Genomic DNA, 23,183 nt, shown 5'->3' on the forward strand with positions numbered 1-23,183 from the left:
AAATATTTTTACAATTATTTTTTTTTTTTAAATTCATTCTTTCACAATTTTTCCAACTATGGGACACTCATTTAATGGAGGCTGATCGCTTATATGGCATGCACATCTGCATCTACATAAACTGTCAGCGCTGCAGCTTCTATAACCTAGAGACTTCGTGACATACACACTCAGCTCTGGACACCTGGATGTCGTCATGATATCGGCTCTCCAATGCAGCGATCGTGTCATGGCACGGGGTCTCCGATCCAAAGGCAGAGGGGCTGTCAGCCCCTGTGCCGGCTCCGGAATGCTGCAATCATGTTTGATCGCAGTGTTTCGGGGGTTAAAGTGTCGGAATCAGTCTGTGACTGCTTCTGGCACTTAGTGCTGGGTGTCAGCTGTGAGAATCAGCTGACACCCGCGGTCCCACACCACCCGTGTGCGCGGCTGATCGGCTCCGAAGTACTATCCCATCCATGGGCATACGGGCCCAGGGCACATGAACGGGATAGTACGTCGGATGACAGAAAAGGGTTAAATGGACTACATCGGAACAGGGAGTATATCGTGGTTATTTAAATTTTTTTGCAGGCGATCAAGGGCGTCGGGGATTAGCTGTTGGTGAGTATGTACTGTACGTGTATATGTATGCACTGTATGTGTAGGTTTTTTTTTTTCTAATCAACACAGCCGGATGATGGGACTACTATCCCATCATCGACTGATGCTGTCACTGTTCTAGGTGACAGCAGACATAGCCGGATGGGACTAGAAGCCCCATCAGACGATGCCTGCCTACACACAGCCCCGAACACACACATCTGCAGACCCCCGTACACACACGCAAGTATACACACGCAGATACACACAGACACGCACACACCTGCAGACCCCCAAACACACACGCAGATACACACACTGCCACGTACACACCTGCAGACCCCCGTTCACACATGCAAATACACTGCCACGTACACACCTGCAGACCCCCGTACACACACGCAGATATACACAGCCCTGCACACACCTGCAGACCCCCGTACACACACGCAGATACACAGCAACGCACACACCTGCAGACCCCCGTACACACACGCAGATACACACAGCCACGCACACACCTGCAGACCACCGTACACACACGCAGATACACAGCCCTGCACACACCTGCAGACCCCCATACACACCTGCAGAGCCCCGTACACATGCCGATACACACAGCCCCGTACACATGCCGATACACACAGCCACGCACACACCTGTAGACCCCCGTACACACACGCAGATACACAGCCACGCACACACCTGCAGACCCCCGTACACACACGCAGATACACACAGCCACGCACACACCTGCAGACCACCGTACACACACGCAGATACACAGCCCTGCACACACATGCAGACCCCCGTACACACACGCAGATATACACAGCCCTGCACACACCTGCAGACCCCCGTACACACACGCAGATATACACAGCCCTGCACACACCTGCAGACCCCCGTACACACACGCAGATACACACAGCCACGCACACACCTGCAGAGCCCCGTACACATGCCGATACACACAGCCCCGCACACACCTGCAGAGCCCCGTACACACACGGATACACACAGCCACGCACACACCTGCAGACCCCCGTACACACACGCAGATACACACAGCCCCGCACACACCTGCAGAGCCGCGTACACATGCCGATACACACAGCCCCGCACACACCTGCAGAGCCCCGTACACATGCCGATACACATAGCCACGCACACACCTGTAGACCCCCGTACACACACGCAGATACACACAGCCACGCACACACCTGCAGACCCCCGTACACACACGCAGATACACACAGCCCCGCACACACCTGCAGAGCCCCGTACACATGCCGATACACACAGCCCCGCACACACCTGCAGAGCCCCGTACACATGCCGATACACATAGCCACGCACACACCTGTAGACCCCCGTACACACACGCAGATACACACAGCCACGCACACCCCTGCTGACCCCCGTGCACACACGCCGATACACACAGCCACGCACACACCTGCAGACCCCCGTAGACACACACAGCCACGCACACACCTGCAGACCACCGTACACACACGCATACACAGCTCCGCACACACCTGCAGACCCCCGTACACACGCCGATACACATAGCCACGCACACACCAGCAGACCACCGTACACACACGCAGATACACAGCCCTGCACACACCTGCAGAGCCCCGTACACATGCCGATACACACAGCCACGCACACACCTGTAGACCCCCGTACACACACGCAGATACACACAGCCACGCACACACCTGCAGACCCCCGTACACACACGCAGATACACACAGCCACGCACACACCTGCAGACCACCGTACACACACGCAGATACACAGCCCTGCACACACATGCAGACCCCCGTACACACACGCAGATATACACAGCCCTGCACACACCTGCAGACCCCCGTACACACACGCAGATATACACAGCCACGCACACACCTGCAGAGCCCCGTACACATGCCGATACACACAGCCCCGCACACACCTGCAGAGCTCCGTACACACACGCAGATACACACAGCCACGCACACACCTGCAGACCCCCGTACACACACGCAGATACACACAGCCACGCACACACCTGCAGACCACCGTACACACACGCAGATACACAGCCCTGCACACACCTGCAGACCCCCGTACACACACGCAGATACACATAGCCCCGCACACACCTGCAGAGCCCCGTACACATGCCGATACACACAGCCCCGCACACACCTGCAGAGCCCCGTACACATGCCGATACACACAGCCCCGCACACACCTGCAGAGCCCCGTACACATGCCGATACACATAGCCACGCACACACCTGTAGACCCCCGTACACACACGCAGATACACACAGCCACGCACACCCCTGCTGACCCCCGTGCACACACGCCGATACACACAGCCACGCACACACCTGCAGACCCCCGTAGACACACACAGCCACGCACACACCTGCAGACCACCGTACACACACGCATACACAGCTCCGCACACACCTGCAGACCCCCGTACACACGCCGATACACATAGCCACGCACACACCAGCAGACCACCGTACACACACGCAGATACACAGCCCTGCACACACCTGCAGAGCCCCGTACACATGCCGATACACACAGCCACGCACACACCTGTAGACCCCCGTACACACACGCAGATACACACAGCCACGCACACACCTGCAGACCCCCGTACACACACGCAGATACACACAGCCACGCACACACCTGCAGACCACCGTACACACACGCAGATACACAGCCCTGCACACACATGCAGACCCCCGTACACACACGCAGATATACACAGCCCTGCACACACCTGCAGACCCCCGTACACACACGCAGATATACACAGCCACGCACACACCTGCAGAGCCCCGTACACATGCCGATACACACAGCCCCGCACACACCTGCAGAGCTCCGTACACACACGCAGATACACACAGCCACGCACACACCTGCAGACCCCCGTACACACACGCAGATACACACAGCCACGCACACACCTGCAGACCACCGTACACACACGCAGATACACAGCCCTGCACACACCTGCAGACCCCCGTACACACACGCAGATACACATAGCCCCGCACACACCTGCAGAGCCCCGTACACATGCCGATACACACAGCCCCGCACACACCTGCAGAGCCCCGTACACATGCCGATACACACAGCCCCGCACACACCTGCAGAGCCCCGTACACATGCCGATACACATAGCCACGCACACACCTGTAGACCCCCGTACACACACGCAGATACACACAGCCACGCACACACCTGCAGACCCCCGTGCACACACGCCGATACACACAGCCACGCACACACCTGCAGACCCCCGTAGACACACACAGCCACGCACACACCTGCAGACCACCGTACACACACGCATACACAGCCCCGCACACACCTGCAGACCCCCGTACACACGCCGATACACATAGCCACGCACACACCTGCAGACCACCGTACACACACGCAGATACACACAGCCACGCACACACCTGCAGACCACCGTACACACACACATACACAGCCCCGCACACACGCCGATACACATAGCCACGCACACACCTGCAGACCACCGTACACACACGCAGATACACAGCCCTGCACACACCTGCAGACCCCCGTACACACACGCAGATACACACAGCCCCGCACACACCTGCAGAGCCCCGTACACATGCCGATACACACAGCCCCGCACACACCTGCAGAGCCCCGTGCACACACGCAGATACACACAGCCACGCACACACCTGTAGACCACCGTACACACACGCAGATACACACAGCCACGCACACACCTGCAGACCCCCGTACACACGCAGATACACACAGCCACGCACACACCTGCAGACCACCGTACACACACGCAGATACACAGCCCTGCACACACCTGCAGACCCCCGTACACACACGCAGATACACACAGCCCCGCACACACCTGCAGAGCCCCGTACACATGCCGATACACACAGCCCCGCACACACCTGCAGAGCCCCGTACACACACGCCGATACACATAGCCACGCACACACCTGTAGACCCCCGTACACACATGCAGATACACACAGCCACGCACACCCCTGCTGACCCCCGTGCACACAAGCCGATACACACAGCCACGCACACACCTGCAGACCCCCGTAGACACACACAGCCACGCACACACCTGCAGACCACCGTACACACACGCATACACAGCCCCGCACACACCTGCAGACCCCCGTACACACGCCGATACACATAGCCACGCACACACCAGCAGATACACACTGAGCCACGCACACGCGGATACACACAACCACGCACATCTTCTCCGCCCGCACATTCTTCCCCCTCCCGATCTGCAGCGTTTCTCACACGAACATCGGCAGCAAATCTGCAGATCTTTTTACACCTGCAGTTTTGCTGCGGATTGGCCTGACACAATGGTAGTCAATGGGTGCAGGAACGCTGCAGATCCGCAAACAGAATTGATATGCTGCGGAAAATTTAACGCTGCAATTCCGCGCGTATTTTTCCGCAGCATTTGCACTGCGGGTCAGAAGCCGGCACCGTGCACTGCAGGGGGAGGCTGTGCCAGCAGCTGCAGAGCTCCGGCAGGCAGGGGAGACGGCAGTTTGCTGCTCTCCTCCTGTGCGGTGTTGTGCCCCATCAAAGAGTGGCAGGGGCTCTCGGTGGGCCCCTGCATGTGACAGGGCCAGGGCCCGGGGCGATGCCCCATCCCCCCAATAGCCACGCTACAGATGGTGACACAGAATTGTCAGCAGCCCAGCCCCAGGACGGCTGTGACACTGACATGTGTGACCTGCGGCTGATGCAGTACCTCCATCTGCAGCGATCTCCAACCTGTTGCTCTTCACTGTCGGGGAACTACAAGTCCCAGCATCCACGTAGCCGAGGCACATTAGGTGATCACCACCAAACAGCGCCATTCACCTGTCCCCGCCCAGCGTCAGCCAATCACAGCACGGAGGTGGAGCCACGCCCCTGGACGTGCAGTCACGGTTGTGGTGTAGCTATCTCTGGTTGCTTAGCAACAAGTAACCCAAGCTCCTGCGCTGCTTTCCGGCCTGAGCCTCAGCACAACGGAGAGCGGACGGCGATCCCGGCAGCAGCGGTGAGTTACCGGCAGTAACCATGGCGACTCGGGATGTGCCTAGTTCAGTGGGCTGTTAGAAATAAAGCCATGACATGCGCAGTGCAGCCCGGGGTCAGCCCATCATGGTTCACACATGCATCAAGAAATACTAGTTATTGAACCCGTTCTACGCCCGGGTGGTGACCATTTATATTGGTACATGGTCTCCATCCTTGTATGTGCAGCCCCATCCTGTGCCCCCATCCTGTCACGTGCTTCTCCCATCCTGCGCCCCCATCCTGTCATGTGCTGTTCCCATCCTGCGCCCCCATACTGTCATGTGCTGTTCCCATCCTGCGCCCCATCCTGTCATGTGCTGTTCCCATCCTGCGCCCCCATTCTGTCATGTGCTTCTCCCATCCTGCGCCCCCATCCTGTCATGTGCTGCTCCCATCCTGCGCCCCCATTCTGTCATGTGCTGCTCCCATCCTGCGCCCCCATTCTGTCATGTGCTGCTCCCATCCTGCGCCCCCATTCTGTCATGTGCTGCTCTCATCCTGCGCCCCCGTCCTGTCATGTGCTGTTCCCATCCTGCGCCCCCATCCTGTCATGTGCTGTTCCCATCCTGCGCCCCCATCCTGTCATGTGCTGTTCCCATCCTGCACCCCCATCCTGTCATGTGCTTCTCCCATCCTGCGCCCCCATCCTGTCATGTGCTGCTCCCATCCTGCGCCCCCATTCTGTCATGTGCTGCTCCCATCCTGCGCCCCCATCCTGTCATGTGCTGTTCCCATCCTGCGCCCCATTCTGTCATGTGCTTCTCCCATCCTGCGCCCCCATTCTGTCATGTGCTGCTCCCATCCTGCGCCATCATTCTGTCATGTGCTGCTCCCATCCTGCGCCCCCATCCTGTCATGTGCTGCTCCCATCCTGCGCCCCATTCTGTCATGTGCTGCTCCCATCCTGCGCCCCCATTCTGTCATGTGCTGCTCCCATCCTGCGCCCCCATCCTGTCATGTGCTGTTCCCATCCTGCGCCCCATTCTGTCATGTGCTGCTCCCATCCTGCGCCCCCATTCTGTCATGTGCTGCTCCCATCCTGCGCCCCATCCTGTCATGTGCTGCTCCCATCCTGCGCCCCCGTCCTGTCATGTGCTGCTCCCATCCTGCGCCCCCATTCTGTCATGTGCAGCCCCATCCTGCGCTCGCATTCTGTCATGTGGTGCTCCCGTCCTGCACCCCCCTGCTGTCATGTGCTGCTCCCATCCTGAACCTCATTCTGTAATGTGCTGCTCCCATCCTGCACCCCCATTCTGTCATGTGATGCTCCCATCCTGTACCGCCATCCTGTCATGTGCTGCTCCCATCCTGCACCCCCCTGCTGTCATGTACTGCTCCCATCCTCAACCTCATTCTGTCATGTGCTGCTCCCATCCTGCACCCCCATCCTTTCATGTGCTTCTGCCATCTTGCGCCCCAATTCTGTAATGTGCTGCTCCCATCCTGCACCCCCATTCTGTAATGTGCTGCTCCCATCCTGCACACCCATTCTGTAATGTGCTGCTCCCATCCTGCACACCCATTCTGTAATGTGCTGCTCCCATCCTGCACCCCCATTCTGTATTGTGCTGCTCCCATCCTGCACCCCCATTCTGTCATGTGCTGCTCCCATCCTGCACCCCCATTCTGTCATGTGCTGCTCCCATCCTGCACACCCATTCTGTAATGTGCTGCTCCCATCCTGCACCCCCATTCTGTAATGTGCTGCTCCCATCCTGCACCCCCATTCTGTCATGTGCTGCTCCCATCCTGCACCCCCATTCTGTAATGTGCTGCTCCCATCCTGCACCCCCATTGTGTCATGTGCTGCTCCCATCCTGCACCTCCATTCTGTCATGTGCTGCTCCCATCCTGCACCCCCATCCTTTCATGTGCTGCTCCCATCCTGCACCCCAAATCCTTTCATGTGCTGCTCCCATCCTGCACCCCCATTCTGTAATGTGCTGCTCCCATCCTGCACCCCCATTCTGTAATGTGCTGCTCCCACCCTGCACCCCCATTGTGTCATGTGCTGCTACCATCCAGCACCTCCATTCTGTCATGTGCTGCTCCCATCCTGCACCCCCATCCTTTCATGTGCTGCTCCCATCCTGCACCCCAAATCCTTTCATGTGCTGCTCCCATCCTGCACCCCCATTCTGTAATGTGCTGCTCCCATCCTGCACCCCCATTCTGTCATGTGCTGCTCCCATCCTGCGCCCCCGTCCTGTCATGTGCTGCTCCCATCCTGCGCCCCCATTCTGTCATGTGCAGCCCCATCCTGCGCTCGCATTCTGTCATGTGGTGCTCCCGTCCTGCACCCCCCTGCTGTCATGTGCTGCTCCCATCCTGAACCTCATTCTGTAATGTGCTGCTCCCATCCTGCACCCCCATTCTGTCATGTGATGCTCCCATCCTGTACCGCCATCCTGTCATGTGCTGCTCCCATCCTGCACCCCCCTGCTGTCATGTACTGCTCCCATCCTGCGCCATCATTCTGTCATGTGCTGCTCCCATCCTGCGCCCCCATCCTGTCATGTGCTGCTCCCATCCTGCGCCCCATTCTGTCATGTGCTGCTCCCATCCTGCGCCCCCATTCTGTCATGTGCTGCTCCCATCCTGCGCCCCCATCCTGTCATGTGCTGTTCCCATCCTGCGCCCCATCCTGTCATGTGCTGCTCCCATCCTGCACCCCCATTCTGTCATGTGCTGCTCCCATCCTGCACACCCATTCTGTAATGTGCTGCTCCCATCCTGCACCCCCATTCTGTCATGTGCTGCTCCCATCCTGCACCCCCATTCTGTAATGTGCTGCTCCCATCCTGCACCCCCATTCTGTAATGTGCTGCTCCCATCCTGCACCCCCATTGTGTCATGTGCTGCTCCCATCCTGCACCTCCATTCTGTCATGTGCTGCTCCCATCCTGCACCCCCATCCTTTCATGTGCTGCTCCCATCCTGCACCCCAAATCCTTTCATGTGCTGCTCCCATCCTGCACCCCCATTCTGTAATGTGCTGCTCCCATCCTGCACCCCCATTCTGTAATGTGCTGCTCCCATCCTGCGCCCCCATTCTGTCATGTGCAGTAAAAAATCACTGGCTTGCTGCGCTGATGTATTTTCTTTATATATTCATTAGAAAGTGTCTGGATTGCTCCGCTGACGTATTTTATATATAGATTCAGTATAAAAATGGTGACAGAAAGCGCGGACTGCGCAGGCGCCACAACCCTCCTGGGGCACAATCCTCATCCCCGGATGCGTCACTCTGTGGGGTCCAGTCTGCGCAGGCGCGTCGCGCTTGCGCAGTCTATAAAGGCTTCGGACAGAGTGACGCACCTAGCGTTATATTATAGATGTCACCTCGTGCAGGGATTACATGAGATTCACAAACATTGTGCGCAGATGTCGGCACAGGTTCGTGCAGCCTTTTTCCTGTGGATTTGTCATGTAGTCTGCACCTACATCCACGAGAAAACAGCCCGGTGTTTAGTGGAATGTCTGTGTTGTCATCCAAAAGGAGACATATTGCTCCATCCCAGATGTGAAACCCTCTCCGGCAAGTGCAAGTATGTGTCTGTGAGTTTCTACATTGATTCTGGCCAGAAAGTGTGATGGGCCACCACCGAAATGGGGCTAGTCCGTGTAGAGACCACCGCTGTGCCAACCGCCACAGTATCAAGAGGAACCCAAAACTGCACAATGTCTGGGATGTGGCCCTGTGCGGCTGGAATGTGACCCCGTTTGCCTGTGATGTGTCCCCGTGCGCCTGTGATGTGACCCCATGCGTCTGGGAATGTGGCCCCATGTGGCTGGGATGTGTCCCCGTGCACCTGTGATGTGGCCCCGTGCGGCTGGGATATGGCCCTGTGTGCATGGGATGTGGGCCCGTGCGTCTGGGATGTGGCCCCGTGTGCCTGGGATGTGGCCCCGTGCGGCTGGGATGTGGCCCTGTGTGCATGGGATGTGGCCCCGTGCGGCTGGGATGTGGCCCTGTGTGCATGGGATGTGGCCCCGTGTGTCTGAGATGTGGCCCCGTGCGTCTGGGATGTGGCCCCGTGCGTCTGGGATGTGGCCCCGTGCGTCTGGGATGTGGCCCCGTGCGTCTGGGATGTGGCCCTGTGCGTCTGTGATGTGGCCCCGTGCGTCTGGGATGTGGCCCCGTGCGTCTGGGATGTGGCCCCGTGTGTCTGAGATGTGGCCCCGTGTGTCTGAGATGTGGCCCCGTGCGTCTGGGATGTGGCCCCGTGTGTCTGGGATGTGGCCCCGTGTGTCTGGGATGTGGCCCCGTGTGTCTGGGACATTTCTGTTTTTTTCTATTCTTTCTTCCATAATAATAATAATAATCTTTATTTTTATATAGCGCTAACATATTCCGCAGCGCTTTTTACAATTTGCACACATTATCGTCGCTGTCCCCAATGGGGCTCACAATCTAGAATCCCTATCAGTATGTCTTTGGAATGTGGGAGGAAACCGGAGTGCCCGGAGGAAACCCACGCAAACACGGAGAGAACATACAAACTCTTTGCAGATGTTGTCCTGGGTGGGATTCGAACCCAGGACCCCAGCGCTGCAAGGCTATCCACTGAGCCACCGTGCTGCCCATGTGCAGGAGGGGACGTGTACAATATGGATAGATACAAGTGCTGGACAGTAATGTGTGCAGTGCTCTTTACCAGCCAGGACAGTGGGTTGTAGGTTGGTTTGGGGGCTTCTCTATACTTGTTATTATTATTATTATTACTATTTATTTATATAGCACCGTTAGTTCCATGGTGCTGTACATGAGAAGGGGTTACATACAAATGACAGATTTCACTTACAGTAAGCAGACTGACAGTGGCAGACTGGTACAGAGGGGCGAGGACCCTGCCCTTGGGGGCTTACAGTCTATAGTGTTATCACTATCTACAATAAGTAGCAGTGACTCAGGCATCCGGCCATATCGGGCTGTGCCCCCGGTCAGGATATAGCAGTGTATTTTCGCTGCGTGGTTATCACACAGTTAAATCCGCATGTATTCAGTGAACAATGCGGATTTACCGCTCATAGTGACTGGCTATGGGGGAAAGGACAGGTCTCCTCTGCAGATAACTGGCATGCTGTGGCTCGTACACTCGCACCTCGGGTACACAGACGCACAGTGGGCACGGGGCAGCTATACATCCAGCCACTGTGCTTCTATGGCTACGTTCACATTAGCGTTGTGTGGCGCAGCGTCGGCGACGCAACGAACAACGCATGCAAAACGCAGGGTTTTGTGACGCATGCGTTCATTTTTTGCATGATTTTTGGCGCAGAAAAAACTGCATCATGCAGCGTCCTCTGCGCCCTGACAGTTGCGCCAAAATGACGCATGCGTCACAAAACGCAAGACAACGCATGTCCATGCGCCCCCCATGGTAAATGTAGGGGCGCATGACGCATGCGTCGCCGCGGCTGCGCCCGACACTGCGCCGCACAATGCTAATGTGAACGTAGCCTAATGGAGCAAGACTTCGTTGTGGACGCAGCGCAGGTGAGCTTCAGCCTAATGGCTGCCCTTCCTGATGGGGGACATTCTTCCTCGGCCCTGGTTCTGAGAGGGATCTAGGCCAGTATAATATGCTTTCAGTTATGGAGCTGTCACGCTGAGTTCAGGCTCCCGCCCAGTGGCCCTGTGGGGGCTTATGTCCGCACCTCTGCAAAATGGGATTCGGACATAGGTGACGACTATAATGGTGCCGACAGAGCGAACGCGCTTTCTGCCGTGCATTATTTTCGGCTTTTATCCCTACTGGAGGCGGACTCTGAGACGTAGCTGACTTTTCTTCTGACGCCGCTCCACAGCCTTGGTCACGTCCTAGCTTTCTAGTGAGGGTGTTGTGCCGGGTGTCTGTGGAGTTGTTGCTCTCTGCCATGCAGGCTGCTATATATTAAGAGGATAACAACTTAGATGGCAGAGATTCCTTAGTGTGATAGAGATCTGAGGAGTTTCCCAACCATGGAAATACCCATACTGGAAATAGCATTGTTCATTACCATATGGCTCCTAGATCGTTGCCCTTGGAGGATGTTTAGATTCTATTTTTTTTATCCATGGCAGCGATCTTAGAGAAAGCTGTGAGTGAGCCCACTCCATGGATGAAAAGCCCCCACACATGCATGGTGTCGGGATGCCCTTACTGCTGACATGGCAGGACTGATGGTGGTGGTCACCTTTTCTCCGGACAATCATTCTTCCAGATGTCCTGGACAGTCTAAAGAGAATATAAGCATGCAGGAAATCCAGGGAGCGGGCTGCAGAGAGCTGGGGTAAAGTATCAGTTAGGCCGGAGTCACACTACAGCGAGATACGGCCGAGTCTCACAGGTTAAAACCAAGCTCTGGCACCGGCACTCCGGAGCGGAGCGTGCGGCTCCATGTATTGCTATGCGGCCGCACACTCCGCTCTGAAGAGCCGGTGCCAGAGCTTGGTTTTAACCTGCGAGACTCGGCCGTATCTCGCTGTAGTGTGATCCCGGCCTTACTCTGATGAAGTCCCATTTAGACTGTTTAGGGTATCTGGAGAAATAAGGGCTGTCAGTGTAAATAATAAGTCATTTGCATAAACTTGTCAGTAAAAGTTCAGTTATGAAATGCTTATTGTTGTACTTTCGGAACTATAGCAACATGTGCCAAAAAGATCAAAATACACTGAGGCAGCAAACTTTGTGAAAACCAAAATCTGTGTGAGTCTCACAACTTTAGTCCATGGCTGTATATGGCGACACTGTGGAGCCTCAGAGGATGGTGCTACCTGATTCATTATGTTTACTGCTCTTTATCAGTTTGGAGCATCAAAAGAGTGGAGTGCACCTCCGTGCCCCTCTCCAGAAATCCTGCTCCGGTCTCTGACTGGAGTAAGATTTCTGGCATATAGAACACCACATCATGTGATAAATTAGATGAGCTGAGGTGTCACGTGCCCGTCACGTCTCCGTATCTCCTTTTCGGCTGAGATGGTGAAAAAGTGTCATGAAAATAGCAGAAGTCTCAAAATTTGTGCACAACCCAACCCTGCTCCTCCAAAACCAGCTTGTCCACCATGACAGATGATCAGCCCACCCTCCTGTCAAGATCACACCTCACCACCTGCATGCTCGATCCGCTCCCGTCTAACCTCAACCCTAACCTTTCCACGGTCTTCTTCCCAACCCTAACGCACCTCTTCAACCTCTCACTCACAACAGGTGTCTTCCCCTCATCCTTCAAGCATGCCAAGATCACACCCATCCTCAAAAGCCCTCCCTCGACCCATCCTCTGTGTCTAGCTATCGCCCGATATCTCTTCTCCCTTATGCCTCCAAATTGCTGGAGCAACACGTCCATCTTGAACTGTCCTCCCACCTCTCCTCCTGCTCCCTCTTTGATCAGTTACAATCAGGCTTCCGTTCCGATCACTTAACTGAAACTGCCCTAACTAAAGTCACCAATGACCTACTAACTGCCAGGAGCAAGCGACACTACTCTGTCTTCCTTCTCCTGGACCTGTCTTCTGCCTTCAACACTGTGGACCACTCCCTTCTGCTACAAATCCTCTTATCTCTTGGCATCACAGACTTGGCCCTTTCCTGGATCTCGTCATCTGACAGACCGAACATTCAGTGTCTCCCTCCCCCACACCACCTCCTCACTTCGCCCCTTGTCAGTCGGTGTTCCTCAATGCTCTGTTTTAGGACCCCTACTCTTCTTCATCTACACTTTCGGCCTGGGACAGCTCATAGAATCCCACAGTATGCAGTACCATCTCTACGCTGACGACACGCAGATCTACCTATCCGGACCTGACCTCACCTCCTTACTTACCAAAATCCTACGCTGGCTGTCTGCTATTTCAGCCTTCTTTTCTGCTCGCTTTCTACAACTGAACATGGACAAAACAGAATTCATCATCTTTCCCTCATCTCACTCTACCTCTCCACCAGACCTATCCATCAATGTCAATGGCTGCTCACTTTCCCCAGTCCCACACGCCCGGTGCCTCGGGGTGATCCTCGACTCTGCCCTCTCTTTCAAGCCACATATCCAAGCCCTTGCCTCCTCCTGCCGTCTCAAACTCAAAAATATTTCCCGGATCCGTGCTTTCCTTGACCGCAACACTGCGAAAACGCTAGTCCATGCCCTTATCATCTCCCGCCTCGACTACTGCAACCTCCTACTCTCTGGACTCCCCTCTGGCACCACTCCAATCCATCCTACACTCTGCTGCCCGACTAATCCACTTATCCCCCCGCTATTCCCCAGCCTCTCCCCTGTTTCAAGCCCTTCACTGGCTTCCTATCGCCCAGAGACTCCAGTTCAAAACCCTCACAATGACATACAAAGCCATCCACAACCAGTCTCCTCCATACATCTGTGACATGGTCTCCTGGTACCTACCTACACGCAACCTCCGATCCTCCCAAGACCTCCTTCTCTACTCCCCTCTCATCTCTTCTTCCCACAACCAAGACTTCTCCCGTGCTTCCCCCATACTCTGGAACTCTCTACCCCAACACATCAGACTCTCGCCTACCATAGAAACCTTCAAAAAGAACCTGAAGACTCACCTCTTCCGACAAGCCTACAGCCTGCAGTGATCCTGAACTTACTGAACCGTCGCACAACCAGCTCTACCCTCTCCTAGTGTATCCTCACCCACCCCCTGCAGACTGTGAGCCCTCGCGGGCAGGGTCCTCCCTCCTTATGTACCCGTGTGCCTTGTTTTTTGCTCATGTTTAATGTATTTGTCTATATTTGCCCCGTATTCACATGTAAAGTGCCATGGAATAAATGTCGCTATAAAAACGTATGATAATAATAATAATAATAACTCCAAGTTGAATTGGAATTCTTAATTTTGGTGAAATTGCTTTAATGAATTGAGGCCACTGACTGCAAATTCCACACCCCAAATTCACTGCTAATAAGACACAAACGAACCTGACTTTACAGGAATCGCCGTCCACATGTCTGGCAGCCGCAGAATAACAAACTGCATTTTTGGGACCGTGTATCATATTGTACCTATTATTACAGTACAGCATTTCTATTTGCATATTAAATATACAGGAACTGTAAAACCTTCTGAAAATATATAAACTTCCCTGGTGACTGGTATGGCGTAATAAATCTAATATAATCCTCATATTCCCGGCTATATAGTGCTAATCAGGAGAACTGTGCCAGGAATAATACTTCACACTTCTAAAACCTGTCCTAAATGTCCGCTTGTTGGAGCAGAGAATGGTGCAAGGTCATGGGTCTCCATTTTTGGCATCTTGTCAATAGCTTTGTTACCAAGTCTCAATACTATAGATTTGTAGAACTGTTTCTCTATTTGCCTGCTGCTGTGACCTGTAGTCCGGTCGGCTCTGGCGGAGGCTGTGAAACCTTTGAATCTTGAGATGCATTTTGCAGTGGCCCCTCAGCTCTAACAGAGGAATTCTTTAAAATGTTATTGTTATTCGGTTGCGTGGAAACCCCAGTCTCTAGTCCAGTCTTTCATCCGACACATGAAAGTATGTTTGCATGGAGCGGCATCTCGTCACTCGCAACGTTCACGCGTTCCATTCATTAGATGGGGCCGGGAGGGATAATATCTCTGAGACAAGAAATTGCAGAGATATGTTTATGATTGACGTAATGTATTAAAATCTCACATTTTATCAGAATACATCGCTGGGGATAATGGCTTTTTGTTCACTACACTGTATCCAATGCTTTATATGGTCTCTACTGCAGGTGGGCTGTGAGCAGGTCAGGGGGGGCTGAAATAACTTGGGATTGATAAGCAAGTTGCTCATTTACCCTGGCGCCCCCCTTATCTGACTACATTGGAGATGCCTTCTGGGTCTCATATAGGGGCATTTACAGACTGTTCTTTGCCACTTCCATTTCAGGCAGCTAAAATGATACAATAATTATTATTATTTATTGTGTAATTATTAAACTTATCCAAATTAACACAATTATACCCACTAAATGCTGCGGCCACAAGAGGCGCAGATGCCATGTGCCCTGCTTGATTGTTGTTCCTAGACGTTCCATTCAGAGGATCTGGAGAAGTCATGTGACCTCTAAATATGGCAGACGTCCGCATACTCATCCTAAATCTGGTAGACCTGTATCTGCCCACCTTAATGCCACAGTTCTCACCATGTCTAATTCATATCTGTGCAAACCGAGCAGGAGAGCAGAGCTGAAGTCGTCATCCCTGGACGGCAGACAATCATTTTGTCTCAACTGACAGAGCTGGTCGTCATATTTTATAGGATGGCTGCCATTACCTGAAAAAGAAATTAAAGACATTTTGACAACTTAACGAGAATCTGTCACCTGGTTTCTGAAACTTCATCTGAGAGCAGCATAATGTAGGAAGCGAGACCCTGATCCAATGATGTATCACTCAGTTTACTGGGCGCAGCAGTTGTGACATGAGCGTTTACAGATGTAGCATGAAGCAGAGCTCGCGCCCACACCACCGCTTTCTGTGTGCATTGTCTATCCTGGCACTGATAGTCTTAAGATACCAAGAGAGCTTGTCATAAACAAAAGGTTAAGACAAAGGCGTAGTCAGGTCACGGTCCGAGGTCGGATTGCAGGAAGGTAGCGGATCAAGACAGAGAGGCTAAGCAAATGGGTAGTCAGAAGGTCAAAGGTCAGGTAATAATAGATCTGAGACTGAGCACAGGGACACAAGGCATAGAGACATCACCCAGCATTAGCTACAAATGGAGGCAGTGAGCCAGCTAAATAGCCAGGTAGTCTCTCTGAGCACACATGAAAAAAAAAACCACGTGCCCTGGCCCTGATTGGGTGGCTGGACTGTTACTCAACACACTGACAGATTAGCATGCCCCAACCTCTGATTGGATGACTAAGTAATCAATCACCATACTGACAGCACAGCACGTGCCTGCCCTAGATTGAAGGCTGAACTGTCACTGCGTCCAGACACAATGATAGGGGTAATCATGACACTAATAAGTGACACATCCCTAAAATCTGTGCAAAAACCTGCTGACAATTTCCATTTTAGGTGTGGCTGCCATATCTGAACAACAGCCATAATCCCTGCTGCTACTAATATGGGCTCCGAATGGCCCACAGGGAAACAGGTGAAACCCCCAGTGGGTCCCTGTGTAGGAGTCGGCCCGCACTTCCCTATATGAGCAGTAATTGGTGCTTGATTCACTATTTATGGAGGCAATGACATCTCATCATTCAACTATCAAAAATGTAATTCTATTATGTACAGTTAGGTCCAGAAATATTTGGGCAGTGACACAAGTTTTGCCATTTTAGCTGTTTACCAAAACATATTTAAATACAATTATACTGTATAATCAATATGGGCTTAAAGTGCAGACTCGGCTTTAATTTGAGGGTATTTACATCCTAATTGGAGTAAGGGTTTAGGAATTTCAGCTCTTTCATATGTAGCTGCCTCTCTTTAAAGGGACCAAAAGTATTTAACAAGTACCGTATATACTCGAGTATAAGCCGACTCGAGTATAAGCCGGCCCCCCTAATTTTGCCACAAAAAACTGGGAAAACTTAATGACTCGAGTATAAGCCTACGGTGGAAAATGCAGCAGCTACCAGTAAATTTAAAAAATAAAAATAGATACCAATAAAAGTAAAATTGAGACATCAGTAGGGTAATTGTTTTTGAATATCCATTTTGAATCAGGAGCCCCATATAATGCTCAATACAGTTCATGATGTGCCCCATAAGATGCTCCATATTAAAATATGCCCCATATATTGCTGCACAAAGGTTATTAATGGGCCCATAAGATGCTCCATAAAGATATTTGCCTATATAGTGCTGCACAAATGTTGAATATGGCCCCATAAGATGCTCTAACGTTCAGGCAGAGGGCGCGCACTAACCACGTCATCGTGCCCTCTGACCTGAGCATCATTGCAGAGGATGCGGAAGATGAAGCGGTGCCCGGAACGCAGACAGGTGAATATCGCGCAATGCTCCCCCTCCACATTATACTCACCTGCTCCTGGCGAGGTCCCTGCATCTCTGGTCTCCGGGCGCTGACAGCTTCTTCCAGCATTGAGCGGTCACCGTTACTGCTCATTACAGTAATGAATATGCGGCTCCACCCCTATTGGAGTGGAGTCGGGTCCATATTCATTCATTTATTCAGTATGTCACAGCCGCCGACCCCCCCTCCCCCGCTGACCCCCTGGGACAATGACTCGAGTATAAACCGAGAGGGGCACTTTTAGCCTAAAAAAATGGGCTGAAAATCTCGGCTTATACTCGAGTATATATGGTAACTCAAAAACTCTTTAATGGGCTACATGGGTTAATCCCTCATTAATTCATGCTCAACCCGTGTACCCCCCAAGGCTGTTTGCACATTCATGACCAAGCAGAAATTTACAATTCTGACCAGAATCACTTGATGTGGTAATAACTCTGGAATTCTTCAAGGGATCCTACTGATTCTGAGAATGCACTCAGAATAGCACAGGTGACACTATTTTGGAAACTAGACCCCTCAGGGAACTTATCTAGATGTATAGTGAGCACCCCCAGCTGCTTCACAGAAGTTTATAACATTGAGCCGTGAAAATATAAAAAAAAATCACATTTTTTTCCCACAAAAATGTTTCTTAGCCAAAAATTTTCATAAGGGGAACATTAAAAATAGCACCATATAATTTGTTGTGCAATTTCTCCTGAGTACACCGGTACCCAATATGAGGGAGAAAACTACTGTTTGGGTGCACCGCACAGCTCAGAAAAGGAAGGAATGACGTTTTGTAATGCAGACTTTGATGGAATTGTGTTCATGTTTCATGGCGTTTTGGAGAGCCCCTGGTGTGCCTAAACAGTGGAAAACCCCCAGAAGTGTCCCCATTTTGAAAACTAGATCCCTTAATTAATTTTACGTTATTCTGAAAATGAAAAAAATTCCCACAAAACTGTTGTCTTAGCCCCAATTTTTGTCATTTTCAAAAGGATAGCAGGAGAAAATGAACCCCAAAACTTGTTGCGCAATTTTATACCATTGGGCTGTGAAGAAAAAATAATTACATTTTTACCACAAAAAAATGTGTTTTAGCCCCAGATTTTAGATTTTCACAAGGAGAAAAGGGTAATAAAAAAAGAGGCCCGGAAATGTGTCCCGCAATTTTTGCTGAATGTAGACATACACTATATGTGGCTGTACACTAGTCCAGCAGCTTGTTTTTTGCTGGACTAGATGACGTTTTCCGAGATACCATTTATATTTACCTTCGTCTTTTTGATCACGTTTTATTCTAATTTTTATTCAGTGATATGATGAAAAAGCATGTTTTTGAACTCATTTTCTTTTGCATGAACATTGCAATGGATGATAACTGTTAGTGCTGCACAGAGACAAGCCCCTGAGACCGTCCTCTGCTCATGGTCTGAGCTGCTTGCCATAGCCTGGTGGCCCGAATGTCGTCATCACGACATCAGATCACCATGGCAATGATTGAGTCCCTGTGATGACGTTGCACAGAGACTGATCCATGGGCAGAGGGGCCTTTTTTCTCTATGCCTACTCGCAGCATTTATGGGGGTGAAAGTACTGTGAGCGGTGCGGGCACCGCTCCTGGCATTGAGAGCTCGGTGTCAGCTGACGCACACGGATGTACTCAGTATGTCTAAGGTCGGTAAGTGCCCTCCAACAACATCCCACAACATGTGGTCAAAGGAGCTCTCATTGGTTGAGAAACAGACCATTAGGGTATGTTTCCACGCAGCGTCCAGATGTTACAGCATAGTGGAGGGGATTTAATGAAATCCCGTCTCCACTATGCAGGAAAAAACGCATGCGTTTTTGCCGCAAAAACGCCAGAACACCGCAGGTGACCTGCCAATGACCTCAGGTGCAGATTTGGTCAGGATTTTACCTGCATAAAATCCTGACCAAATCCTGAAGCAAGCCTGAACGTGGACACATACCCTTATGCTGAAAAAATAGAAGAAATCCATTAGAGAGGAGAAATGTTAGGAGTGGCCAAACCAACAGTTTTGTACATTCATTAATAAAAAAACCTCGAAAAAAGTAGACCTGGATGCCCACGGAAGGCAACAGTAGTGAAAGAAAATTAGCATTCTTTTGGAATGATTGGAAGTAGAAAGTATGGAGAAGTGTTGAAACGACTCATGATCCAAAGCGCAGCACACCCTCTGTAAAACATGGAGGAGGTAGTGTGATGGCATGGGCATGAATGGCGTCCAATGGAACTGGCTCACTAGTGTTTATTGATGATGTGACTGAAGACAAAAGTAGACGAAGGAATACTGAAGTGTACAGTGGTATACTTTCTGCTAAGATTCAACCAAATGCAGCAAGGTTGACTGGACGGGGTTTCACAGGACAGATGGAAAATGTCCCAAAATATACTGTGTGAGCAACCCAAGAGTTTTTTAAGGGGAAGAAGTGGAATATTCTGCAATAGCCGAGTTAGTCAGCAGATCTCAACCCCATCGAACATGCATTTCTCATGCTAAAGAAAAAATGTAAGGCCAGTCTCACATGTCCAGATAATTCCGGTACCGGAAAAATCGGTACCGGAGTTATCCGTGTCCGTGTGTCCGTGAGCTCACGTAGGCCATCCGTGTGGCACACGTGCGGCAGCCGTGTGCCGCCCGTGTGCCGACTGGGTACCACACAGAGCGTGCAGGAGACAGCGCTAGAGATAAGCGCTGTCCCCTGCATCTGGTGCTGAAGCCGCCATTCATATCTTCTCTCCAGCAGCGTTCACTGTATAGAAGATATGAAAAATCCTTTTTTTTTTTTTTCGTGTTTAAAAAAAAGATCCCTGTCCCCACCCCCCTCCCACTCCCTGTGCGCCTGCCTACTGTTACTAAAATACTCACCGCGCTGCACCTTCTCCTGTATGAGCGGTCACGTGGTGCTGCCCATTACAGTCATGAATATGCGTCTCCACCCCTATGGGAGGTGGAGCCACATATTCATGACTGTAATCGGAGGCACCACGTGACCGCTCATACAGGAGAAGCTGGCGCTGAGAGGAAGCTGCGAGGGAGCCGGGTGAGTATTTTATTAACAGCGGGCGGGCGCACAGGGGGTGGGAGGGGGGTGGGGACAGGGATCTTTATTTTAAACACGAAAAAAAAAAAAAAGGATTTTTCATATCTTCTATCCAGCGAACGCTGCTGGAGAGAAGATATGAATGGCGGCTTCAGCACCACGCTGGGGGGACAGCGCTTACTGTAGCGCTGTCTCCTGCACGGCACACGGACTGCACACGGACAGCCTCCGTGTGCGGTACGTGTTTTACACGGACACATTGTCCGTGTAATCCGTGCGCTCCCACGAACACTGACATGTCTCCGTGTTTTGCACACGGACACACGGTCCGTGAAAACACGCTGTCATGTGCAGAGACACATTGATTTCAATGTGTCTACGTGAGTCAGTGTCTCCGGTACGTGAGGAAACTGACACCTCACGTACCGGAGCCACTGACGTTTGAAACCGGCCTCAGGCAGAAGCAAGGAACAACTGAAGCCACCAGCAGTAAAGGCCTGCCAAAGCATCACAAGGGAGGAAACCCAGTGTTTGGTGACGTCCATTGCTTCCAGACTTCAGGCAGCCATTGTCTGCAAAGGATTCTCTGCAAAGTGTTAATAATGACCATTTTATTTATGGTAAAGTTAAATTGTCCAGTTACTTTTAAGACCTTGACATGAAACTTTGTATAAAAATGGTTGCAAATCCTAAATGTTTCACAGGATATTTTTGTTCAATTCTTGAAAGTCTGCACTTCAATTGCATCTCAGTTGTTCCATTTTAGCTAAAATATAGTGCCGGCATCCAGAGCCGAAATCACGGAGACTCGGTCACTGGCCAAATATTTCTGGACCTAACTGTAGAATCAGAGGTAAATTTGGGAATGAGGGCAGTGTAACATTTGGATGTAGCTGAACAGTGCGCTGCAGAGTCAGTGTTACTGGTGGGCCTTTGCCACCCCAGTCTGAGGCCAGTCTCACACGTCCAGATAATTCCGGTACCGGAGAAAACGGCACCGGAGTTATCCGTGTCCGTGTGCTCACGTAGGCCATCCATGTGGGATCCGTGTGATGTCCGTGAGTACGTTTCTAGGGTCCGTGTGCTGTCCGTGTGTCCGTGTATTGCAACAATTTTTACAATTTTAACCCTGTGACAGGAAAAACGCACACGGATGTCACACGGACAGCATTCGTGTGCGGCACGTGTTTACACGGACCCATTGACTTTAATGGGTCCGTGTGATCCGTGCGCTCCCACGAACACTGACATGTCTCCGTGTTTTTCAAACGGACACACGGTCCGTGAAAACACGCTGACATGTGCAGAGACACATTTATTTTAATGTGTCTACGTGAGTCAGTGTCTCCGGTACGTGAGGAAACTGTCACCTCACGTACCGGAGCCACTGACGTGTGAAACCGGCCTGATACTGCACCAATGAGTGAATGAGTTTCCGAGAACACTATGTTGTTAGCTTGTAATTGGGGGCATAGCTGCATCGTATGAACCCTGCCTAGGTGACCTCAATATTTTTCTGTTGAGTTTTTTTTAATTTTGACAACATTTCTGCAGCTAAATACTGTGAGTCACTGGGAAGTTATGAAATGAACGACACATTGCGTGTTTCTAGTGACTTTTTTCCCTAATTTTGGCTTTAAAAAGTACAGTAACAGAGTGTGATGCACACACTCGCCCACAGTTCACATACGAGGCTGTCGCGTTCTGTTCAGGAGACCCGTGGGTGGTCCATGCATCAGGGTCCGCTCTTGGAATTGGAAAAGGGATGTGTGAATCTGGCCTTTCATTGTACTGTAAATATTTTATATCCTTATCTATAATTAATAATGTTTGTTAGTTGATAGATGAAAATAGTATAGACCCTAAGGCTGTGTGCCCACAATGAGTTTTTGGTGAATTATTGACTCTGTTTTTTCGCAGCGTCTTATAGTTTCAGCAAAGTGGGTTGGATTTCTGGGCTTCTGCTTTATTTTATGCAGCATAATCTGACCTGTGATGTGTGTTTCAAATCCACAATATGTCAATTTCTCCTGAGGGCACGCAGAGTTTTATGTTCAGACATTTCTTATAGACTTACATTAGATGAGGAAAATCCACAGGTAAAAAACATACACGCTTTTTAAGGGGCTTTCCGCTGCCAAAACGCATGTTATCAGAGCATGACTATATCAATAAAGTTTTGCCGAAGCCAAATACCAGGAAGTGACAAAAACAAAGCAGCTTTATTTAAAGTATGGCATTTCAAAAAGAGACAAAAAACTGGAGCATCGAAAATGCAACAAAAACATAGCACTCAAAAACACGGTGAAAAAAACACAATAAAACTAACAGGTGCAGAAAAAAAGAGCAGAATATCTGCAACATCAAAAACTCCCCAAAAGCTGATCATGCTGATGATTCATAATCTAGATCATCTGATCCAAG

At 51.4% G+C, this 23,183-nt stretch overlaps 1 protein-coding gene and 1 long non-coding RNA gene across 3 annotated transcripts in view; one reads left to right on the forward strand and one right to left on the reverse strand.

Annotated features, from left to right (window-relative positions):
• LOC138680825 (uncharacterized) overlaps positions 1-5,518 on the reverse strand; it is a 105,365-nt gene extending 99,847 nt beyond the window's left edge. The window contains exon 1 of the long non-coding RNA XR_011321789.1: positions 5,405-5,518. This is a non-coding gene — a long non-coding RNA (uncharacterized lncRNA). The remainder of the gene's footprint in view (positions 1-5,404) is intronic.
• Positions 5,519-5,584: 66 nt separating this feature from the next.
• Positions 5,585-23,183, forward strand: part of ZBBX (zinc finger B-box domain containing) — a 357,196-nt gene continuing 339,597 nt past the window's right edge. Inside the window, exon 1 of one of the 2 annotated variants that reach the window (XM_069727388.1) lies at positions 5,585-5,698. The gene's annotated coding sequence lies outside the window, so the exon portion shown is untranslated. The remainder of the gene's footprint in view (positions 5,699-23,183) is intronic. The other variant, XM_069727390.1, reaches the window with a different exon arrangement.

Source organism: Ranitomeya imitator, chromosome 5 (genome assembly GCF_032444005.1).
Source record: "Ranitomeya imitator isolate aRanImi1 chromosome 5, aRanImi1.pri, whole genome shotgun sequence".
In the NCBI taxonomy this organism is placed as follows: Eukaryota; Metazoa; Chordata; class Amphibia; order Anura; family Dendrobatidae; genus Ranitomeya; species Ranitomeya imitator.